The 17,954-nt window shown below is 46.6% G+C and overlaps 1 protein-coding gene across 1 annotated transcript in view; it reads right to left on the bottom strand.

Moving 5' to 3' along the window:
• PC (pyruvate carboxylase) overlaps positions 1-13,932 on the bottom strand; it is a 100,449-nt gene extending 86,517 nt beyond the window's left edge. The window contains exons 1-2 of the mRNA XM_025446394.3: positions 13,811-13,932; positions 8,601-8,638 (exon numbers count right to left, since the gene is read on the bottom strand). The gene's annotated coding sequence lies outside the window, so the exon portion shown is untranslated. The remainder of the gene's footprint in view (positions 1-8,600; positions 8,639-13,810) is intronic.
• Positions 13,933-17,954: the final 4,022 nt, after the last annotated feature.

Below are 17,954 nucleotides of genomic sequence, written 5' to 3'. Positions count from 1 at the left end.
GCCGCCTTTGGCCCAGGGCCTGATCCTGGAGACCCAGGATCAAGTCGCAGGTTGGGCTTCCTGCGTGTTGCCTGCTTCTCCCTCTGCCTCTCTCTCTCACTCTGTGTGACTCACTCTCACTCATGAATAAATAAATAAAATATTTTAAAAAAATAAATAATAATTGCAGTTTCAAATTCTCTAGGATTGGAATCTTAAACCAATCAATCTAGAATATGCTGGTCAGCACCAAAGAGGTAATCTGTCATCTGGGCCTTTGCATCTCCCAGAGAAAGATAACGTAATCCATCTAATAAGATCACCAAAGGGAAGGTGACTGATCTTGAACAATTTCTTCTTTTATTCTGCTAATAACTCCTTGCCTCACCCACCCCCTCCTATAAATACCTTCTTTTAAATACCTGGTACGACACCTCAGAGCTCTCCTCTACTTGCTAGTTGGGATGCTGCCAGATTCATGAATCATTTAATAAAGCCAATGAGAAAAAAATAAATAAATAAAGCCAATGAGATCTTCCAATTTACTGTTGAATTTTTGTTGTGTAATAATGCTGATAGGCTTGATGGTGTTATGCAGGTGTCTGAGGCTCTGTTCATTTTCCTTCATTCTTGCTCCCTTCTGTTCCTCTGAATGGATAATCTCAATGACCCATCTTCAAGTTCACAGATTCTTCTGCCTGCTTTATTCAGCTATTAAGCCCCTCTATTATAGCCCCTTTTAGCTATTGTATTTTTCAACTCCCGAACTTCTTTCTGGTTCTTTTTTTAATAATTTTTTTAAGATTTTTTTTTTTAATTTATTCATCACAGACAGAGAAAGAGAGGCAGAGACACAGGCAGAGGGAGAGGGAGAGAAGCAGGCTCCATGCAGGGAGCCTGACATGGAACTTGATCCCGGGTCTCCAGCATCACACCCCAGGCCGAAGGCGGTGCCAAACTGCTGGGCTACCAGGGCTGCCCCTTTTTTTTTTTATATAATTTCTATCATTTCTATTTGCTGAGGCACTGTTCTCATACTTAGTTTTTTAGACATGTTTTAACATAGCTGATTTAAAGTCTTTATAAAAGTCCAACATCTGAGCTTCCTTGAGTACAGTTTCCTTTGGCAGCTTTTCCTATGCATGTGCCATTCTCTGTTTCTTTGCAGAATTCATAATTTCTGTGGAAAATAAGATTTAGTCATTTCTCTTGAGTAAATTTTCCTTGGATTGCTGCAAGCCTTTAATTTCCAGAGTTCTGAAAAAGATTATTTTTACAATTTTTGCCAATTTTTTTCATTTCTTTAGAGAGGAGCATCTTTTAAGAAGTCTTTATTCCACTATTACCCAGGAATCTATATCATGTATGGCTCTTAGAAAATGGTTTTCATCCCCCTAAACAATTTGTTGGAGAACTGAGGTAAAAGAGAGGAAGTCTGATAATTAAACACTATCCCTGATCTTATGTCCCACATAGTATTATAAGTTGCACCCTTCTATTTTTTTTTGTGGAGGCCAAGAAAAATTAAGGCCATCCCACCTAAAGTTTAGCATTAGCACAAGTACAGCCATCTTAGGCTCCTGTGAATAAGAGCTGAACTTTATGGGAAAAACTGCAGAATGTCCTCAATGTCCTCGGCAGGTAATCCCATATCAGAAAGACAACAGAGCCCACGCCCATGGTAGAAAGTCTCATATTAGAATGAGAACAGAGCTCAATGCCCTTGAAAGCCCCACATCAGAATGTAAACAGAACTTGGAGAAATTCTTCCACCCTTCTGAAAATCCCCTAGACCAGCCTGTAAAAAACCCAGCTGTAACCCCCTTCGGGGTTCAAGTCCCTGCTCCGCTGTGTCGGGCACACTTGGACCCAAGCTCGAGCTTGCTAATAAACGCTTGTGCACTTGCATCGGTGTCGGCTCCGTGGTGGTTTCTCGGATTCGCACAACATTTTTAAAGCTGATTATTCAAAATTAAAAGACACAGCAAAACAAAACAATTTAAACACATAATTTTATAATTCCAGCATCCAGGAAAAAAATGTGGGTATAGCATTTCAAAATAACCAAAAAGATGTTATACATTCTGTTTTATAATATACCTTTCTCAAATAAACACATCTTGTTCTAGGGTAACAAATTTAGAGCAACAGTTTGATTAGGGTACATGGGCTATTTTTAAAGCTGCATTATATAGACATTGAACAGACTGCATATGTAACAATACTTTTTTGATGTACATTTTGGTTTCCCATTTTCTTTTTTTTTCCTTTTTAAAGATTTATTGTTAAATAATCTCTACACCCAGTGTAGGGCTCGAACTCCCAACCTCAAGATCAAGAGTTGCATGCTCCACCAACTGAGCCAGCCAGGTACCCCAGTTTCCCATTTTCTGCTATAAAAATGCTGATCTGAACAGCCCAGTTTGTGTGCTTGCCCCATTATACTTTATGTTACATATCTAGAACTGGAATTGCTATATCAAGTGCTGTTTATTTACATTAAGTTTTAGGTGAGATCTTCTATATATCCTCTGCCATTTAATGTCCTGCCCCACGGTGGAGCACATCTTCCTCCCTCTCTGAACAGAGATTCTGCTAACTCAGTGATTCACTGCCATCATCAATATACTCTTTATTATCACACAGTGCTGCTTCACCACCTGAAGGGGAATCTCAGAGCCAAAGGTAAATAAAGACTGTATTTCAGACTGCAGAGCAGAAATCTAAGACAGTCCCCCACTCAAATTTCCTTTTCTTGGAACTCCACAGACCTTCACTCTTACTCACGTGGGGTGACGTCAGCATTGGCCATCACAGGAGAGGTCAGGCTGCATTAATAATTTTCAACCAGGTCCCACTAATCACCCACAAGTTTCCTGAGGCCCCACCTAGTGACCAGGATGGGAATGCAAGTCCACATCCATTTATCACCTAACATCAAATCTATAAATAGAATTTGATGGTAATGGCCCCTCCAAAGAGATTGGTAGCTCTCCACCGTAAGGTCGGGAAAAGCCAGGGTTCTTAATATTTCCAGGAAGGTGAACTGAAGAAAAGGAAAAAGGCAGGCATGGGTTCTTGGTACCAGGATTTCTTGGTAACCAAGCCTGACCAGAAATCACCAGTCTCTGAAGTACCAGATTCCCTTTCTCTTCATTTGAGAAGATGTAAGAAATGGAAGCCGGGGGGGGGGGGGGGGGGGGGGGGGGGTTAGGGGATAGAATGTTAGACCTAGACTCCGAAGACCAAGACTCAAATTTTCGCACTGCTGGGTCACTGACCTGATTTTACAGCTATTCCTTGGTCTAACAAAGCCTTGGAAGTACACAGAATCTCAACTCCACCTATTTCGTACTTTAATTCCACCTATTTTGTGACCATAGTACATGAGAAATGAAGCCTTAAATAGGCTAATTGAATCTAGTGATCCAGTCATATAGTATGGCAGCCTGGGTGGTAAAGTGCAGAGTTTCATGGGAAGAGGATTAGGTAATGTGATGCTTCAATCTGGGACATATGGGCTGCGAGACTATCCCCATTTGGGGGCAAAACAGCAATGAATCAGGGCTCTGCCTAGCAGTTGGACTGAAAGAAAAAGAACTAATTTTATCCTGGCTAGGATCTCTTGAATTATAAAGAAATGTCATCTAGTTGAGAAACTCCTCAAGTTCCTTAGGAAAGTAACTTATTACAGTTTGAAATCACAGCATGATTTCTTTGTTAGGCAAGATTCTCTAATTCCAGGAAGATAAAGCATTAAGAATAAATATACCCAAGAAAATAAAAACCATAGTATTTATAATTTTGTGTTAAGAAATCTGTATGTTATTGGGACGCCTGGGTGGCTCAGCAGTTGAGCGTCTGCCTTTGGCTCAGGGCGTGATCCCAGAGTCCTGGGATCAAGTCCCACATCGGGCTCCCTGCATGGAGCCTGCTTCTCCTTCTGCCTGTGTCTTTGCCTCTCTCTCTCTGTGTCTCTCATGAATAAATAAATAAAATCTTAAAAAAAAAAGAAAATAAAAAGAAATCTGTACATATCTATTATTTTATGTACTTTAATTCAAGGGAATTCAGTCTGTTCAGAATAACAAGTTAGTCTCAAGATTCCCAATTAACATATGTAACTGAGTAATTGGTTCAGACACAATTTTAAGCAGGAATTTTATTAAGTTTAAAATCAGTATGGCAGATGACAAATAAGCTCAAATATGCCCAACATCAATAGTGACAAAAGAAATTCACATTGGAACCACAAAACATGAATACACATCTTTTAGAATGCCTAAAATGTAAAAGACTGACCATATCCAGTATCAGTGAGGTGTGGAGAGCCTGGAGCTCTCATACACAGCTGGTGGAAATGTAAAATGGTACAGCCACTTTGGAAGAAGGTTGGGCAAGTTCAAGTTACACACATGCCTACCATATGATCTAGCCACTCCACTCTTACATGTCTACCCAAGAGAAAAGGAAAGATATCCACACGAAGACTTGTACACAAACATTTATAACAGCTTTATTTAGAACCACCAAAACCTGGAAAATGAGTGAAACAACCAACAACAGGTGAATGGATAATAAACACACTGTGGGGTACCCACATAATGGAATACTACTCTGAAGCAAAAGGGAAAGAACTACGGATGGATGCAACAACATGGACAAACCTCAAAAAATTATGCGGAGTGAAAGAAGCCAAACAAAAAAGGATACATACTCTCTGATTCCACTAATGTAAAATTCCAAAAGATGTCAACTAATCTACAGTAACAGAAAGCAATTTAGTGGTTACTTGGGGCTGGGGGAAGCAGAAAGGGGTGGAAGGGAAGAACTACCAAGGGGCATGAGGACATATGGGAGGTGATGGATGTGTTCATTATCTTTTTTTTTAAAGATTTATTTATTTATTTATTTACGAATGATAGAGAGAGAGGCAGAGACACAGGAGGAGGGAGAAGCAGGCTACATGCTTGGAGCCCAATGGGGGACTCAATCCCGGGACTCCAGGATTGCGCCCTGGGCCAAAGGCAGGCACTAAACCACTGAGCCACCCAGGGATCCCCGATGTGTTCATTATCTTAAGTGTGGTTAAGGTTTCACAAGAGTATACATATGTGAAAACATACACTGTACACTAAAGATGTGCAATTTATGTTAAATACACCTCAATAAAGTGAGTAGAATAGCTTTCAAGTGGTAAAACATAAGAATGTTTAAGAAAATTTGTCAGCTTAATTTATTAGATTTACAGGAATTATTTAAGCATTAGAGATATTTGTTAAACAGACAATGGAAGAGTTAAAATAATTAAAGAAAGTTGAATGTAATTTATAAATTCAAGTTACAATTTTCTTTTTTTTTTATTAATTTTTTTTTAATTTATGATAGTCATACAGAGAGAGAGAGAGAGAGAGGCAGAGACACAGGCAAAGGGAGAAGCAGGCTCCATGCACCGGGAGCCCGACGTGGGATTCGATCCCGCGTCTCCAGGATCGCGCCCTGGGCCAAAGGCAGGCGCTAAACCGCTGTGCCACCCAGGGATCCTCAAGTTACAATTTTCAAATGAGTTAAGTTTGCAAATGGAACCAAGTATTAATCAGAAAGTCCCTTCAGGGATCCCTGGGTGGCGCAGCGGTTTAGCGCCTGCCTTTGGCCCAGGGCGCGATCCTGGAGACGCGGGATCGAATCCCACGTCGGGCTCCCGGTGCATGGAGCCTGCTTCTCCCTTTGCCTGTGTCTCTGCCTTTCTCTCTCTCTCTCTCTGTGTGACTATCATAAATAAAAAAAAAAGAAAAAAAGGAAAAAAAGAAAGTCCCTTCAAATTGACTGTCAAAATTTTCTAGAATCATAAATAGAACAGAAAGATCTGTAGGCCCTACTTAAAAGTTAAACTTAAAAGACTAGAGGCATCTGGGTGGTTTAGTTGGTTAAGCATCAGACTTCTGATTTCGGCTCAGGTCATGATCTCAGGGTTATGAGATCGAGCCCCATGTCAGCTCGAGCTGGGCATGGAGCCTGCTTAAAATTCTCTCTCTCCCTCTTCCTCTGCCTCTCTCTATCCTCTCCCTCTCTAAAAAATAAAAGACTAGCCTTTGGGACACCTGGTTGGCTGGAAGAGCTCAAGACACTTGATTTCAGGGTCGTGGGTTCAAGTCCTACACTGAGTGTGGAAACTATGTAAATAAATAAACTGAAAATAAATAAATAAATAATAAATAACAAAAGACTAGCCCTTAAAAGAACAGGCTGGTTTTTCAGTTTGTGACGTTAACAAATTGAAAATCAATCTTTTTTTCAACCAAAGTTACTTCCAAATAATCTTTGTGTGACACAAAAGCCCAGGGGAAGGGGCGGGGGCCTGCATCACAAACCTCACCCTGACATTCCAGTCACCTAAAACTCACCAAATCACTTAGTCTCTGACCTTCAGTTTCCTCATCCATAAGAGAGGAATCCAGAATAAACAATACATTTATTATTAGTGATTTCATATTAATAAATTTCATACTGGTAAACAGCACATTAGTAAAAGCAGTGATATGCAAATACAAATGATCAGCAGCAGGATATCACTTCAGAGAAATAGCCTTTCCCAGACCCCTGGCTGACTAGGGACAGACATGTGAAAGGTGCCACACGTATCCTCAGAGACTAAGCATGACTCAGCACAGACAGATCATGGAATTTTACCCAAGGCCTCAGCCAGGGATGAATGTCCGTGGGGAGGGGAGCTGCCACATGTGGAGTTTGGCCCCATTCCCACACAGCTGGTGGAAATGTACTTAGAGTAGTCTTCGATACCCACCCACACCCACCCCCTTCTCTGGCCTGCAGGCAAATCAGGATGAGGAGCTGTGGACAGCAGCAATAAGGGGCTGCTGGGATGACCTCAGTTACACCTACCGGCATTCTGCTTAAAAAAAACCAAAAAACCAACAACATCCCGTATCCCCCTCCCTCCAGGATCACCAAGGAGACAGCAAAGGAGGAGAACAGGGCAGCCACCTCCCATGGCAGTCTTAGTTCCAGTAACTAATAAGCAAAACTCCAGGGACTCAGCAGGGACTTAGGGATGAAGTGCCAGACAAGCCTTAACAAATTAGATGAGCTGGTAAAAGGCAGCCCTTCTTGGCAACTAATTTTCCCTTGCTACTGATGGATTTGAGGGAAGATATACAAGAAAAGAAGACACTCTTAAAAGGGGGGGAGGGGGTCAGAATCTTGGATACTGCTAATCAGCCTTCTCTGGGCCCCAGTTTCTCAGCTCCATAAGATAGGTGGTTTGGGGCCTTCACCCAACTTTCCCACCTCTCCTCAAAGGGATGCAAGTAAGAGCAATAACATTCAACTCTGTCAACCAAGAACAGAAAGAGAAGAGCAAACAGAGAACAGGGCAGTGGAACCTTTATGGAGTAGAGTCCATCAAAAATTCACATCCATCTGCCTTTACTCCACCTGGTTCGCATATAATGAGTTTATATATATATATAAGTAGGCTCCACACCCAATGTGGGGCTTGAATTCACAACCCTAAGGTCAAGAGTCACATGCTGAGCCAGCCAGGTACCCTACTCCACGTGCTTTTCAAAGCAAATGCAATCCTAGAGTGGAAAATGGTCCAAGACATAGGACTAGAGAGGATCATGGGAACATATCAGAAAGCAGGACAACTCCTAAGTCATGAAGGGTCACCTGAGAAGAACTCCTGCACAATGGGTGGAAACCCAAGAAAAATCCCAACACAAAGGAATCTCCATTCTGAGCACAGAACCTGAGCCATGGGGAAAGTTGTCCCTGGGCCACAATGTCCCCGGGGCCCCCAGCTACAAAATGAGGATAGTAACTGGCCTGCCTCTGGATGTACAAAGAGCAACATTATTGGTGTCTGAAATACAGGGGGAATGCTAGACAGAGTGCAAGGACCGTGCCCAGCTAGGATGTTCATGTGGATTAGCAGCAGGAAAAAGTACTGGATCGTTAGGTGGACTCTGCCCAGAGGGCCTCGGCATTAGGCTGAGATGCACCCAGATCAGTGCATCAGGGGAAACCTGTGTGAGAGAAGCAGCTGGTTATATAGGACAGTGCTGCCTGAGCACTACATGGGAGAAGGTCCAACTGCACCCCCTGGTCCCCTTATCATTTTGACTCCCAAAGCCTGAGTGTCATTGTCTGGAAACATGTGTCAGGTGTTTTTACAGCCAGCTGACAGAGCCACCTCCCAGATCCAGCTTCACACTTCCCAGAGTCCCCCACTGCCCAGCCGTCTGTTCTACTCATTGACTCAAGGGGTCTTCCCAGGAGGTGCCCAGCTCTAAACATGCTTCTTGTGGTCCTGGGAAGCCTCACTGCCCTCCCCTTGACCAGCATCCCAAGCCACACACGCTTCCAGAAGTCAGGCCTCCTGCTGAGGCTGCCGGCTACCAACTGTGGCTGGCAGGGAGCCAGATGTCACTTTCCTGTGTAAACCAAGAGAGAGATCAGGTACAGATGACAGTCACTTGGCCTTTTTTTTTTTTTTAATTGAACTTGATAACTGATGTTCTAGGACTGCTAACATCTACAACTGCTCCTGAAGAAGACCCACACACATCCCACCGACCTGGATTCAGGCACGGACTTACCCTCAGTGTTCTGTCAGTTCTCAGAAAGCAGCTGCTATCTAAAGTAAAAGAAAAAAGAAGTGTTATCTTCATTTCTCCGAGCATTCCCCCAAAGAACCTAGGAGTGGCAAGAACATATATTTAGAACCCAGAGAGATACCTGTTGCTTTGCTTCCACCTTAGGGACTTGGGACAGCGGTGGGGGTTGGGAGCCCAGGACAGCACAGGGCTGAGAGCACCCTGGTTCTTTTTTTTTTTTTTTTAAGATTTTATTTATTTATTCATGACAGACACAGAGAGAGAGACAGAGACATAGGCAGAGGGAGAAGCAGGCTCCACGCAGATAACCTGATGCAGGACTTGATCACAGGACCCCGGGATCACAACCTGAGCCAAAGGCAGATGCTCAACCACCAAGACACGCAGGTGTCCCAAGCACCCTGGCTCTTATCCAGCCGTCTGGGCCCCACCCTTGACGCTCAGCCACCCATTCCCATAACCACTCAAAGCCTGTTTCCTCGTCTGTGAAATGGGAATGGTAACAGCATCCAGCTGTTCCCAGTGAGGTAACACAGACAAAGCACTGGCACCAAGCCTGGTACAAAGGATGCTCTCAGACATTAGCCAACGTGCTTATTAGTAAGAAGCTTAAAGTAAGACCTTTCCTAGCACCCACTACATAAGAACAAGAAGTTCTAGAAATGTGTATTGTTTTATCTGAAGTGCTTTCTCTTCCTGCCCACCTCCAGCCAGCCCAGGCCCACTTTCTGGGCAGAGCTGTCTCTAATCCTTCAGGAGTTACTTCCTCCCCTTTGGATTCTCTGAGCCTGGTTCCTATCTCACTAAGCAACCTGACACTAATTAAGAACTGTCTTACGTGACCTGAGAGCTGATAGGTCTCCTCTTTCCCTGTTTCTTCAGATCTTTTCCTGCAGAGATAATACACACATACACACATACACACACACACACACACACACACACACACACGAGAGCACACCCCTTGTTTAGATCCATGGAAGCCCATAATTTTTCAGATTTCTACAGACTTTTTCAGTTTTTTTGTTTGTTTTTAAAGATTTTATTTATTTATTTGAGAGAGAGAGAATGAGCAAGAGCGGAGGGAGGAGAAACAGACTACCCACTGAGCATGGAGGTCTACAGAGAGCCAATCCCAGGACCCCCTGAGATCATGACTGGAGCCAAAGTCATACGCTTAACCAACTGAACCACCCAGACACCCCTTGTTTTAGAAAGGCCACATCTGTCTGTCAGCTCTAGCCACTGGTCAGTAAAGAGCAAAATGGAGACACAGGCCAGCAAGCCATCAAATGTACTGAATCCATGTTCTAAGAAGATCAGTTGCCTTGATAGATTATTTCAAGACTAGAAATGAATGTTTGAGGCATTAAATTCAATAAAATATTTATCGAGCACGTATCTTGCACGAGGCAGCCTGCTAGAAGGCACAGGCTCTGTTCCCCAAAGGCCCAAGAGCAAGTTGTTGAGGGCTAGCAAATAGAGGATGAAAACGAAGGGGCACCTGGGTGGCTCAGTTGGTTAAGTGTCTGCCTTTGGCTCAGGTCATGATCCCAGGGTCCTGGGACCGAGCCCCACATTGGGCTCCCTGCTCAGTGGGGACTCTGATTCTCCCTCTGCTGCTCTCTCTCAAACAAATAAATAAAATCTTCAAAAAAGAAAGAAAAAGAAAGAAAGAAAAGAAAAAGAAAAGAAAAGAAAAGAAAAGAAAGAAAAGAAAAGAAAGAAAATGGGGTCATGCTTGAGAGGGAGCCAGGGAGACTCCAAGCCTGGTGGCCTGGGGTGGACATGTAAATGAGGGCCTAATGGTACTTTTGGTGTAGAGTTGTTGTCATGATCACATGAAGTGATAGATGGGGAGAGGGGCCTTGCAAGGCCCCCTGCCACCATACAGTTACAGTAACAGCACCATAAAGGTTGGCTTTTATTGTTAATAACAATAAATTATTAGTTATCATTACTGTTATTAAAAGAGAGAGCCCACTTCCAACTGAACAGACTTGGCAAGACTTAATACTGTAAGAAAGCCTGAATCTTGACAAATAATTTCACTTTGATAGGACAAGGTACGAGGAAAAGCCCTGCAGAAAACAAGGTCACCAAGGAACAAGAATGGGGAAAGGACACAAAAAGAAAGTCTGGGATGACAGCAAGCAGTCTTAGACGAGGGCTGAGGCAGAAGAGGGTACCTGAACAGGTATCAAATGGAAGAAAAAGCCCAGAGATGGCCTCACATCTTTTCATTGAGTAGGGAAGAGGAAATGGTTCTTCTTCCCATCATTTCCCTGTCCCTTATGGTGTTCTACTCCTTTGGCAGTTCGGCAACATGTCTAAAACCAAGACTAGAAGCAGCTAGGGCAGAGACCAAGGAGTGGTCAGTCAGGCCCAGGTGAGGTTTCAGAGTAAGCAGGCAAAATGGCCCACTTCTGCAAAGTAGGTCTCTGGCGAGAGAGCAGCCCCCAAACAGGCACACTCTCCGGATGTGAGGGGTAGGGGCCCTCTCAGAAGAGGGTCAGATGCTGTTGGGAGGCAGCCAAAAAGAAGGCCCACACTAATCCTCAAGAACATCTACTAGAGGCATCCAGCTCATGCAGAAAAGTGCTAGCGATAAGATCTACATGGTCTGGGGTCTGCCCAGGCCTTCCTCCCAGATGCACTGCCATATGACAGTCATCGATGCAGCATCCAAATGTACTCCCTTCCTGGTTCCCCAACTTCCGCCCTTCCTTCCTCATTGGTTTCCAATTTGTGCCATTTCCAGTAATTCACCTGAAACATTTGTCAACAGCACTGACAGGACACAGGGCAGAGGTACACGGGGAACTGCAATTTGGAAAGACCTGGGTCTGAGATCCACCCTGCCATGGTCCCAGGGCCTCTGTGAGTAGCACTGGGAGGACTGGAACCTAGCACCATATGTGGGGTACTGGAGTGCCAGATGTGAAACAAGGAGAAAGCAAAGAGCAGGACAAAAAAGGGCAAGTGGCCTGTATTCATAAACCAAAGGTAGCAGAGGTCCAAGAGGCTACAGCCACCAGGGCAAACCTTCCTGAAGGACGATCTTGGAAGTGAGTACTGGCACAGAGGGTCCATCAGGCTGGAGTAGGCTTCGGGAGAGAGTAGGAAAGAAGGCACAGAGGGGACACTGGGACAAATTGTGGAAACTTTTGCTGGCAATCTAATTCAATTCAACAAACAGATATTGGGCAACAATTGTGAACAAAGCCACTTCCAGCAGGGCAGCCATTTAGAAACACAAGATGCTTCCCCACAAGTTGCTCACTACAACACAGACACAACCTGTAGCTCAGGCCTGCTGCTGGGCCCTGGGCACCCAACCAAGCACCCTGGCACCTGTGGAACCCAATCTCACTTCTGGCTTTTCTGCACCTTGGCAAGTGCCCTCACCTTGTTATATCTCCTAGAGAAGCCTCTTCTAAGTGCCAGACCAAACTTCTATCCAACTGGAAAGCACTACTTCCCCCACATTCTCCTCCCATCTTCCTCAACCTTTCTCTGGCGGGTTCTAATGCGTATAGCTCACCTCTCCTCCATGACAAAACCTGGACTGCTCAAATCCAAGCACTGCTTCTTCACCGTGGGCTCCAGTGGAATTGAAGGAGATTCACGACTCATCTCCTCCATAAAGCCTGCCCCAGTCCAGCCCCAGCCAGCCCATTTCTTCTCTCCCTGGCCTTAGTGTGTGGTTTGCCCTGATTTGTGGGCCTTTACTGAATTTCCTCTTCCATGTCCCCCTTAGAGGCCATACCTCACCCACACTGGGTTCTCTACAAATACCTGTGCCATGTACACTCAGGGCTTAGTTCTGCTTCTATTTCTCTCCCCAGTTTGCCAGCAGTCCTAGGGCAAGAATTAACTTCACCTCCCAAGTATCTCAATGCCCAGTCTAGGGCTCCCAACAGGGTAGGCGTGCAAAAGAATGGGATGGAGAGTTCCTGAATTAGGATGGTGAATGGACAAACAGAAGAGCTCCGGCTGTGAGCAACTACACATGTCCAGCACATCCACCCTCACCGTAAGTGTCTGCATCACCGGCAGGGGAAGGGTGGCATGGAGAAGCCGGGGCTGCCGTTAGGAGGGAAGGCAAGGACTTCTTGGTAAAGACACTGGAAGCTCTAACTGTGATCTGGCAAACACCGGCACCTCCTGGAGCCTTGGCTTTCTCAGCTGCGGAATGGGGACAATGGGCCCTGGCCTACTCTCTCTCACAAAACATTTTGATTTGTAGGGCTTTCAGAGCTGCCGGGAACCTAAGGGACTTGGCCTAACCCCAGCATTTAGGAGATGAGGAAAGAGCTTGTCAGAGGTGAAACAACTCAAAAGTACACAAAACAAGTTCCGCTGGAAAGAACCTGCCACGGCAGGTCCACGAAGCCTGCCCGGTGCTCCTGATTCCGTGCCCAGGAGGGCACCTCCAGGACCACCTGCTGCTCCTCACCGCCCCGAGGCCAGTGCACTTTGTAAACTGCTCCAGCCTGTAGAATAACGGGCTGAGTGCAGCCCCACCTCCTCCTCACTGAGCAGCCTCGGGCGAATCACTGCTTTGCCTCTAAAACGAATGCCCGACCGGATTATTACAAGAATCCCTACAGCAGGCGGAGTGCAGGCACTTGGAACACAGAAAGCCCTCGCCCGGCACGCCACAGCTTCCTTCAGGGCTGAACAACTTCCAGGACGCTGGGGGAAACTTAGGCTCCCGATTCTGACAGACTTGGGTTCGAATCCACAGGGACCTCTCGCCCGGGGCATCCGGGGGTTCCGTGCATCAGTTTCTCCATCTGCAAAATGGGCTCGAGGGCAGGGATAAGGTCGCCGGCGACCGCCAGGGACGCGGAGCTGACGAGGCCCGGCTGCGCCCGGGCGGACGGACACCCGCGGAGAGGCGGGACGGGGTCTAGGCGAAGGGTCCCGGGAGCTCTCGCGCGCCGTGAGGCGGGCGGAGGCGGGCCCGCGCCCGCCGCCCCGCGGGAGGGGGAGGGGGAAGGGAGGGGCGGCGCACGTCGCGTCGCGCACCGCCCGCCGCCGTCTCCTCCAGCCGTCACTCGTGGAGACCGCACCGCCTTGGCGCGCACGACCCTTACATAAGCGTCCCCCACGGCGGCGCTGGCGCACGCCCACGGGCTCCGACCCGTCGCGAGGAGAGGAAGGTGCGCAGCGCCGCCGGCACTCACCTCCTCGCCTCCGCCGCAAGTCGTCGCCACCGTCTCTACCGCCGCTGCCTCCACTGACAGGGAACAGCTGCGGTCTCCGCGCAACCGAACTTGCTGCAGTCCTGGCCCCGCCTTACGGACTTCTTATTGGCTCAGACAGCCCAACCCCTCCTGTTATTGGGCAATGACGACCGTCACTCACCGCTCCCGGCTCAGGACTCCTCCCTACCTCCCGCCTACCCGTCACGTTTAAGCCTTGGCGCCCCACGTCGGCTCCGCCCCTCGCGTCGCCGGCGGGCCCCTGGATTGGTGAGGAGGCTGGGAGAGCCAGCCCCCGGCGCACCACCGCCTACTCCCTTGCCTTTAGAGCCCCACGTGGGCCGCGGCGCCGGGGCCTCCGCCCGCAATAGGCGGAAGTAACCGGGTTCCGGCACGCTGTGATTGGCTATCGGCGGGGGTGGGGACGTGCGATTCATTCACCCGAGTAGCACGTGTCTCCCAAAGCCGCAAGCAAAACAGATCGCACCGAGACCCGGAGATCCCGGCTGGACGCGGATGCAAGGAGCGGACCGGGAAGAGGGCGGAGGAAAAGCGTTTGCGGAGCGGGCGGGAGGAAGGAGATGGCAGTTGTACCACAAGAGTGATGGAGATTGTGTCGGTTAGCTGGGGTGGGGGTGAGGGGGCGATGAGCAGGAGTCCATCTCTGTGTGACCTTGGACAAGCAACCTCACCGCCCTGAGCCTCAGTTTCTTAACCTGCAAATCGAGGCCCCTGGGGACCTAGAAGGTCTAGAAGGCCTGATTAAACAGAAAGCTTCATAAACTAGGCTCTGTACCAGCCAAGGGGATATGGAAATGACCAAAACGAAGCAAAATCTCTGCTTTATAGTGAGAGAAAAGACAGACGATAAACAAAATATAGGGTACATCGTGTGGTACTCAGGACATGGAGGAAAAATAACCTCCCTCCAGACAGTAGGGAGGATCAAGGACTATGAGAACATCTTGTTAACTAGAAATTGCTTATTGAGCATGGAGAAATATTTACAACTCCATGCTCTGTTGTGTCTGTTAATGTTTGTCTCTCCCAACTTTCTTGTCCTTCCTTCCACCTATTGGCTGAACTTCAACATAGGTCAATCCAACACAGTTATTTTAGTAGCAGAAAAAGGATTAAAATCCTAATTCTCCAGATCCACATATTCATTCAATTAACAATTCATTTGACTGTGGGATGCCTGGGTGGCTCAGTGATTGAGCATCTGCCTTCAGCTCAGGTCCTGATCCTGGGGTCCTCCAATGGGATTGAGTCCTGCACCGGTTTCCCACAGGGAGCCTGCTTCTCCCTCTGCCTATGTCTCTGCCTCTGTGTGTGTGTGTCTCTCATGAATAAATAAATATAATGTTTTTAAAAATTCATGTGATTGTGCACCTACTATGATCCTTGTGCTATGCCAGGACACTACTGTGAAGACATAGCCCCTGGCATCACATCATAGAGCTCATATTCTATTAGATGTCCAAGTCCTATGACTCTTTCTACCTCAGAACTTTATGCCAGAAAGCATTAAAGCTGTGTGATCTTGGGCAGAGCCCCTCCCTCTCTGAATTGAATTTCTTCTTAAAAGCGGTTGGGCTTGATGGACATTGAGTCCCTTTTACATGGTTGTCCCTGTTACTATTCTTCTAGCATGCTTACCTTGTGATTTCGACATTTCCTGCCTGTATCTTATCTCCCCTACTGTGTACATGTAAGATGCAGACCCTGGTGTCCCTCAGGAAAGACAAGGGTCCTTCTCTACAGCTGGCCATGCTATAGATGCTGCGACATGTCAGCTCAGTCCTGGCTGGTCCCTGTGAACCTGTGGGTCTGGAGCAAAGGTTGGGTGACTCCAGCCAGGTTCAGGTAGTCCCCCATATCAACACCACCAGGTAAAGGTCTGAATGAAGAAACTAATTGAGAACTAGAAAATGGACTGCTGTGAACCAAAAAAGTATGGATTTTGGACAGTTAGCTCAGACACATAAATTATCTAGTTCAAATGAGATTAGGAAACAAGATACTTCTCCATCTGGCCTCTGTCCTACCCTCAGGCTGATTTCCCCAGAAAGACAAAGTTAGAAGGTGTATTGCATCCCAGATAGAGAAAACTGCCCAGACAAAAACCTTGGGTGGAGAGCCACAGTGGCTAGAGAAAGCATCTCTCTGTTTGGGCTTCCATACCTCTAGTGATAGAATCTCCTTGGGACAGGGTGCTGGCTAGTGGGAAACAGATTCCTGAGCCCCACTCCATGGTTCTTATGCATATTGATCACCAATATGACCAGCAGAATACCACCTGGGTCTATTTTTGTTGGATGAAATCCCTGCATTGAATTGCTAGTTTAAGAAGCTCTCCAAATGGTTCTAATGTGGGTCAGTGTTGAGAACCACTAATAGACCAAGAGAAGTTACTCTCTTGATTTCCTGATAATAAGACCCTCCCTGGGGCTCTTTAAAAGCAAAACTGATGGGGCACCTCGGTGGCTCAGTTGGTTAAGCAACCAACTCTTGATTTCGGCTCAGGTCACTATCTCAGGGTCATGCTTGTCCCTCCCATGCACCCCCCACCCCACCCCACCCCGCCCACAACATACATGCACGTGTGCGTGCATGTGTGCGTGCGCGCGCAGGCGCGCAAGTGCACTCTGTGTCTCTCTCTCTCTCAAGTGAATAAACAAAGTCTTTAAAAAACAAAACCAAAACAGATGGCTGACTCCCTGGTCCCTGATTCGTAAGGGTTCAGTAAGTCTGGTGGCCAGGCACAAGAATCTTTTTCTCTATCAAAAGCCCCCAACTGAAAAAAAAAAAAAAAAAAAAAAAGCCTCCAACTGATTCTTTTTTTCTGTTTTAAGATTTATTTGTCCAGAGAGAACAAACAGGGGGAGGGGCAGAGGGAAGGAGATAAGCAGACACCCCACTGAGCACGGAGCCTAACATGGGACTCCATCCTAGGACCCTGAGATAAGGACCTGAGCCAAAGTCAGACACTTAATCTACTGAGCCACCCAGGTGCCTCTCAAGCTCAACTGATTCTTGAAGCTACAGAGAGCTTGGGAAACTTCGCTGAGTTCCTAGGGGGCTATAGGGGAAGGTGATGTGAGAGAGATAGGCTGAGATCAGCCTGAGAATGCTAATGAGGAGTCTAGCTCTGGTGTTTAGGGCCCAGGCAGCATAGTTCTGGTAAGAGAGTGTGGTCTAGGGGTAGCTGCAGAGCAGCTTATGGGCTCCTGTTAAACTAGGATTATGTCTGCCTTATTGCTTCTTAGTATCAATCACTTTCTGGAAGTTTCTTGGTTTGTTTCTTGCTTCTATTCTCCCAACCCCTTCTCATATTTGAATGTTACCACTACAAGAGCTGAGTCTGGCACAAAATAGATGCTTAATAAGAGTCAGCAATTGAAGGAATGGGAGTCATCAGCCCACTTTTAGTGGTTAAAACCAAGGGAGGGAATAAGACAGCCCCTGAGGCTGAGTAGAGTCCACCAATAGAGAAGGCACCACATTTAAGAGGAAGGGAAGAGTTAAAAAGAGGGCAAGGGCTGGCAGGAAGAGCAAATTCTGAGGTGGGGGGGGGGGCATCTCCAGGGCCCCAGACTGGAAAGGAGGACTGAATGGCAAGAGACAATGAGTACATTCACTCTGCACCCATTTTGGCAACACGCAATAGAAAAAGGAGCTACTTGCCCCACCCTCAAGCTGCTCCTAGACCAGATGGGGAAATACACCTCAAAGCATATGATTTTAAAATAGTTTGTGCTGTGCTAGAGAAAATGGCCAGAGTACTATAGAAATCCAAAGAAGGTGTCACTGACCCCATGAGAGGGGTGTGGAAGGCTTCCTGGAGGGGGCAATACCTATCTATGCTAAGTCGATAGATAGATTAGATAGATAGATAGATAGATAGATAGATAGATAGATAGATAGGCAGGCAGATAGAGAAAAGTTGAGAACTTATTGGGTAAATTTATTGATAAAAAGAATCCTATACACAGCCTAAACAAAGACAGGGAGGCATGATAGGATCAAAGCATGGAAGGGGTCAGTGGGGACTCACTAACAAGTTCAGGAAGCATTGCCTGAGGGGAAGCTGTGGGGAAGTCCAAGAACAGTTAGAACTCAGGAA

The sequence above is a fragment of the Canis lupus genome, chromosome 18, assembly GCF_003254725.2.
Source record: "Canis lupus dingo isolate Sandy chromosome 18, ASM325472v2, whole genome shotgun sequence".
NCBI lineage: Eukaryota > Metazoa > Chordata > Mammalia > Carnivora > Canidae > Canis > Canis lupus.
Note: the sequence above shows the minus strand (reverse complement) of the source record. Positions and strands in the feature narration are given on the sequence as shown.